The sequence below is a fragment of the Theobroma cacao genome, unplaced genomic scaffold, assembly GCF_000208745.1.
Source record: "Theobroma cacao cultivar B97-61/B2 unplaced genomic scaffold, Criollo_cocoa_genome_V2, whole genome shotgun sequence".
Classification (NCBI taxonomy): Eukaryota; Viridiplantae; Streptophyta; class Magnoliopsida; order Malvales; family Malvaceae; genus Theobroma; species Theobroma cacao.
This window is the reverse complement of record NW_017234805.1, coordinates 28,877-36,294: the sequence shown is the minus strand read 5'-3', so window position 1 is coordinate 36,294 and position 7,418 is coordinate 28,877. Positions and strand designations below refer to the sequence as shown.

General features: G+C 31.7%; 1 long non-coding RNA gene across 1 annotated transcript; it reads left to right on the top strand.

Annotated features, from left to right (window-relative positions):
• The first annotated feature begins 373 nt into the window (after positions 1-373).
• On the top strand, positions 374-1,566 carry LOC108663923. The gene is made up of 2 exons (XR_001930016.1): positions 374-503; positions 1,361-1,566. It is a non-coding gene; the product is annotated as an uncharacterized LOC108663923 (long non-coding RNA).
• The last annotated feature ends 5,852 nt before the right edge of the window (positions 1,567-7,418 follow it).

Here is a 7,418-nt window from a genome sequence, read left to right as displayed (position 1 = left end):
CAGCATTTTCTAGGGAGGATATTGTGGCTGAAATTGATGATATTTCATGATATTTTGGTGATATTTCATGTTTGGTGAGGCTAGAAATTAAATGGGAAATTTTGGTATGAAAATCTGAATTTTTGCTTAACGTACAAACATGTGTGATTATTGACCCGGGACTGATAAATTGAATCTCATTCACAGTCACTAAGGTAATTTAGGTATAATTGGAGTGTAGAAAGTGAGAAGAATTGATTTGGAGTTAAATTGGAGATTTTAGCCGATTAGACCGAGTATAGTGTGACTTAGGTCAAATATCACATTTAAGTGATTAATCGGACATTTTGCATCCCATCGCATGCATTCATTTAGATTTAGAGATCCTGAAATAGTTTATGATAAATTGACACAATTTATTGAAATTCGTGTCACGTATGATGTATAGGTGGTGAGCCCTCTAATAAGGATAAAGAGATTGTGCTCGAAAATCGGGAATAAGAGTATATCGAACTCCTAGTATAGTGAGTAACCTTACTATCGTCTTAATTATCTAGAGTGGGTTTTATTCGATTTTGTGGATTTTATGGAAAATGAGTTTAAATGGTAAATCTTTTTGTTTTACAAACAAAACGTGTTTAAATAAAATAATTTTATAAATTGTCTTGAAATTGAATGATGACTTTGAAAATAGAGTAACTGGAGACCACTTGAGGTGTTGTAAATTCATGGTTTAAATTGACTGGCTTATGACAATATTTGCATGAATGGCTGAATTGGTATTTGTGTTGAAATATATGAACTGTGTATTTAGCCTTGAAAGGCTATGAATTACAATAATTGCCATATCATGTTATTGAATTTTATTGATTGGTGGGATAATGATGAGCTTACTGTAGTATGCGGGTTTCTGTGGACCAGCCTATTAGAGGGGCACGGTAAACTCCGTTATATCTTACCTCAATATGAGAGGCGCGGGTGGATAACTCCTGAGGTTAACACTTTTAGAGTTCACTTCACGCCAAACCACCACGTGAGGGATAACTCAGCCAATGCCAAGGAACGACTATGTTTTCAAAATAAAAACATAATTTATGCGTACATGACTTTTTAACAGCCTTGGCGAACTCGATTGGGATAGCCCTCGATCAAGGCATCCTTGATAACTGAGTATGAGAATGATTTTTGGCATGAGCCAAGCTTTTCAGGAAATCATAAACCTAGTTGTTTATTTGGTTGAAAGAAGTTGAAAGGAAATGAAATTACAGTATGACGATTTATTTTATTTGTCTCTATTTACTCGGTTTTAGATATTTTAGATGATATTTGTTTACTCACTGGGATTATATAATCTCACCACCCTCCTTTCCACCCATTTCAGGCTTAGGATAGTGTGTAGATAGCTAATATCATCAAAGGCTATAGTCGACTTTACTACTCCAAAAACTGCAAGTTTACTGCCTTTGTGCACTTTTGTTTCTTGTGGGCCCACGAGTCACTGTAAAGTAAATTTCATATCCTGGTTATCTGTATTGTAGTACGTATGATTTTATTTAGCTTTTACATTACAAAAAAAATTATTAATTACCGATGACTCTATAAATATTGTTTTACAAAAAATTAGAATATTTTATTGAATATTTTTATTTCATTCAAATAGTTGCAATATCATTTTTAATAAATCTTTTAGACACTCAAATTTATTTTAAATCATGAAATATGTGTTTTCCACTCATCTATGACATTTTTAGTCGGGTTCATAAAATTTTGAGAAAAAATGACGAAAATGCCCCTGTGAGGCGAAAATTATTTTTCCATGGTTTTGAAAGGGAAAAAGCTTAAAATTCTTTAAAAACAAGATTTGGCGATGATTACTCACAAGGGAGATGAGAAAAATGGTACTAAAGCCTTGCAGGGTTCCGGTTGGCACTCCGGGTAACGAATGTCTACCGAGACATCGCGACGGTTGTCACGAGCTCGAGGGGAGTATCGAGTCGTGACAGCAAAGGCACCTAACAGGGTTAAAAAATGTGAAAACCCCAAATCACATAGGAAATTGAACAAGAGACTAAAAAAGTAATAGCTAAACTTAAGACTTTTTAACATATAATTAAACTAAAACAACATGAATTAAATTGACTCGACATGATTTAAACTAAATTAAGAAAAGTGAACCTAAAACTACCTAAATATGAACCTAAAACTCAAGAACTTAACTATTTTAGTATCCAAAATTTGACAAAATAACTCTATGTAATAAAGTTATCAGACCTTGTGGCTTTTGAGTCCTTCTCTGTCCTCCTAATCTAGATGAGATAAGCAAAGGATAAGAAGAGAGATCGTAATAAAAAAAATGCATTCTAATTTGTCTCCAAATTTTCTGTCTTATTGCAACATCATACACATAAGTATGTTAAATTCTATCTGAAACCAGGCAACATTGCTTGAATTATACATGCTGGTTTGGAGCAGTCATGATGGTGGGGCTTTTGTTGTCTTCACTACTCAACTTTTTTCAAAGTTAGAGATTTCATAGTGAAATGACAACTTAGCAAAATAATAATAATAATAATTTTTTCAAGTGGCAAATTCATAGGAATTGATTTTCTTTGTCAAAAGTTGTCGGTGAATTGACTATAGTATTTCTTAACAATAGTTTTGGTCAGAGACCATTAAGTATTGAGCATATATAAATATATCTCTAATTGCCTTATTCTCTTATATTTGTTTGAACGATTTCTTTTGACTTAACCATGGGTGACTTTCTTTAGCTTTACCATATTGAGAAAAATTTCAAGTTTTTTAACTTAACTATTTCTATATCTGCAGTCGTTGTAAATTTGTTTTTCACTTTAGTTAATAATTATATGTGTGTGTGTGTATGCATGTGTATTTGTATATTATGTAAGGTTGTTTCAAGGTTTAAAAAGAAAAAGTAAAATAGTTGTAGTTTTTTAATGGACTCATCAATGGATCAAGCTATCTATCAAGCCTCTAGGTTGGTCCAACTCTGCTTGGATATTGAACAAGATTTGGTAGATTCAATTTTGGTCCGAGTTATTATTATATTAATAAATATTATGTTTATTTAATTTTAATTTGAAAATATATTTACAAATACTGAAACATTAGTATAAAAATATTTTTAATATTTCAAAAATAAATATGATATAATTAGATGAGCTAAGTTCAAGCTTGAGTTTAAGGTTTAGAGTTGTTAATTAGGCCAATTCGATTTGAGTTGACCAAAACACATCTTTTTGTTACTTTCAAAATCTAGTCTAATTGACTTAATTAAATTTGTCTATTTATTCTCATTAAAAATAATAGCGGTTCATATTATTACAAATATGAATAAAGTATTGTAAATATGTACTAGTTAAGATTTTATTTTATTTTTAGTTTAGAAGAAGAGTATTCAAATTTAGATTTTTAAACATATGATACATGTATAATCATTGAATTAAATGTTCAAAACCATTTTGTTAAATGCTTAAATGTTCAAAAATTAGTACAGCAAGATTCGGCATTTATTGTACAATGCTTCTATTGGATAAAAATATGTGAGCATAAAGCAAGAGAGATTTGTACCTTAACAGCTAGATATTCCCATCTCTAGCTGTAATTTTTTATTTTTCGAGGTTCTTTTTTCCTTTTTACTGTTACTTTATGTACTTAATAAGCTAATAAGCTATCACTTTTGGCTTATTGTTATTTATCAATAATAAAAGCTTAACCTTCTTTTAAAAAAATAATATATTTATTTAAGTATTTATTGTTATTAAATTTATAATTTTGCATTCTTGTATATTAGTTTTGCCCTAGTTCCCCAAGCCCCATAATTCCTGCCTCATTTGCCTCATACCCAAAAAAAACCCTACTCCACGATTACATAATCCCCTTCCACCACCATTAGCCCACCATCGAAATATTTGCGAAAAGCCACAAGGAAACCACCGATTCACCTGAATCACCAGGCTTGTCAACGACTTGAAGAAATAGATTCACCTCTATTCTTCCCATCATCACCAATTCTTTGCAAATTGCCTGAAGCCGCCAACACCTAAAATCAATAGGTCAGCAACGCCTCTCACTCTCTCTCTGTTTAATTACCAATAAATATAATAGGTTTATTTCTCTTTAATTCCTTGAATGTAAAAGTTAAGTCCTTTGAATATAATGTTAGCCCTTTTTGAGTTGATTATAGTCTTTTTTAATTCCAATATTCTCAAAATCCAATTAACTATCATAAGATGTTTAACAATATCAAATAGTCTTGATTGAACTAGTTGAATTTTTATGTTTAAACATTTTTTATATGTGAGAGTTTTAATCCCTTTTTTTTAAAAAAATATTGTTGAAAATTTTTGTTAAAAGTTATTGAAAAAATGATGAAAAACTATGAAAGCGGAATAAACCAATTGAACATTGGTTAATTTCAATTAATCTTTTTTGAAAGGCATTCATTAATATAATGAAAAGGGTAACCTCATTATAGATATGAAGTCTATGATTAAAATGATAAACCAAAGCAAGCATAGTAACCATCAGACTTTCAATATTCGAAACTTTAAAACAATGAACACAACCACCACTTAACAAAGTTGAATACAACATAAACCATAATAATCACCTACCCTGCTAGAAAGCAGCACTCCTTATAGTTAAGCACATAGCCACATTCCATAAATATTGCAAGTAATTGGTTCAGAGATAGCATAATTGTAAAAGTTGAGGACCTTGTCATCACCATTTACCAAGCCCTCCTAGAAATTGAGAAAATAAACTAGTAGCGCATGTACAAGACTAGCAAATTTTCATCCAAAATAAATCATGAAAGAAATGAAAGCACCATCTTGAAGGAGAAATATGAATAAAATCATTCTCTAATAACACCCAATCTTTAGCCAGTTGGTCAGCAACCTCATTTGCACTTCTCAATGTATGAATAATCTCCCAACTTGTCATTTTTCTTTTTAGAGACTCTATTATAAGAATCCACTGTCAATATTATCATGGTGCTCTATTCGCATTCCCATTGCATTTAGCAACATTAGCAGAATCACTTTCATTACCAAGGAATAGGAAGGCTACCATTTAGAAGATTCAAAGATGATAAATGCTTCAAATATTGTCCTATGTTTTGAAAAGTTTGTTTGATAAATGCTTCAAATATTGTCCTAAGTTCCGAAAATTTTGTTTCATGTACCCTTACAAATTTGGAAAACATAACCATAATTTTAGAGAAATCATTCCTCATAACCCTATCGATACCCGCCTCCCCGTATTCTCCCTAGTAAATACATCAACATTAAATTTCATCCACCCCTCAGGGTGAGCAACCCAATCAATAACAATAAAAGGTTTAAGTATTTTACCAGGTACTTTCACAAGATTTGGACATAGCCAAATATCAACAATAAAGGTAGCAATTCCAAGCCATTTAACACATGCCCAATAAGCTACATGTACCGTCACTAAACCAAATACTTGCTAAACTTCCCAAAGGTTCCTTCTAAATACTATCTCATTCCTAATCAACCACACACACACACTAAATAATGAAAAAAAAAGAGTCATGTCCCACAACTCTCTTCCTCCCTCTTTAATCAAAGCCCCTTCCAATGTAAGTAGAAAAGTCCTAGCATTCTCCGAATATGACCATTAGAAACCACATAAGCTGAACCACAACCCCTATAATTTCCAAGTCTCACAACAAGTAAAAACCAAATGCTCAACACTATTTAACTTTGCATTACATAGAACACACATAATCATGCTCATACTCAATTACCCTCTCTTAATTAATTCACATTTCACTGCAACCTTACCGCCATCTAACAATCTCTACCTCATGTGGTATTTACCCACTCTAAACTATCTTCCTCACTTCATCACTCTCATTACTTTCTTTCAGCACTTCCTTATCTTGTACAAAATTTTGCACTAGTTTCATGTTTGCACACTAGCTTATCTTTCAAGCTATTACCTAATGGAAACTCAATAAGTAAGCTAAAAAGATTATCTCTATGACTCATTTCCCACTAAAAAACTCTTTGATGCAACTCAATATTCCATACCCATTTATTCCCAACCAATTTCCCATACTCACACAGTTTTCCTTTTTGATTAACCAAAAGAGCATACATTCTAGCAAAACTCTCTCTTAATATATGCTCCTCGATCCACTCATCTTCCCAAAAAGATATACTTTGCCATCACCCACAATAAATCCAAACCCTGATGTTAGTTACATAAAAGTATTTATTAATAGGGAAAAGGGACTTATAATATCACTTCACAAAGTAAAGCAGTTTTGATTAACAACAAGGTTCAACAGTAATGCTAAAGGATCAACGCCAACCTTTCCATCCACAAGCATCCTTTCTCACTCCCATATCTTCACAACCATTTACTTAACAATGCTTTCTTCTTAAGCTCATAACTAAGTAAACCAAGCCCATTATTCTCACAATAAATACGTATGGTTCCTCAATCCACCAAATGCATCCTCGACTTTGGTCCTCCTCCACTCTATAGAAATCTCTTCTCAATTTTCTCTATTTCTTTAATCACCCTTTGTGGGATCCGAAAAAGAGACATGTAAGTAGTGGCAAAATGGCAAATACTGATCATAAAATTATTTCTTTATCTCTTATGGATAATAAAAGCTTAACTTTTTTAAAAATATATATTATTTTAATTTTTTTATATTGTTAAATTTAAAATTTTGCATTCTTGTATATTAGTTTTGCCCTCGTTCCCCTAAGCCCCATAGTTCTCGCCTCATTTGCCTCACACCAAAAAAACCTTACCCCATGATTACACAATCCCCCTCCACCACCATTAGGCCACCATCAGAATATTTGCCAAAAGCCACCTGAAACCCACCAATTCACTTGAATCACCAAGCCTGTCAACAACTTGATGAAGTAGATTCACTTTTGTTCTTCCCATCACCACCTTTACCTCATCACCGACTTTTTGCAAATTGCTAGAAGCAACCAACACCTAAAATCAATAGGTTAGCAATGCTTTTCTCCCTCTCTCCTCAATTACCAATAAATATAATAAGTTCATTTCTCTTTGCTTCGTTGAATGTAAAAGTCAAGTCCTTTGAATGTAATGTTACTTCTTTTGAGTTGATTATAGTCTTTTTAATTCCAATATTCTCAAAATCAAATTAACTATCATAAAATGTTTAACGATATTGAGTAATCCTGATTGAACTAGTTGAATTTTTATGTTTAAACATTTTTCATATGCGAGAGTTTTAATCCTTTTTTTTTTTGAAAAATGTTGTTGAAAATTTTTGTTAAAAGTTATTGAAAAAATGATGAAAAAGTATGAAAACTGAATAAACCAATTGAACATTAGTCAATTTCAATTAATTTTTTTTGAAAATTATTCATTAATATAATGAAAGGGGCATCCTCATT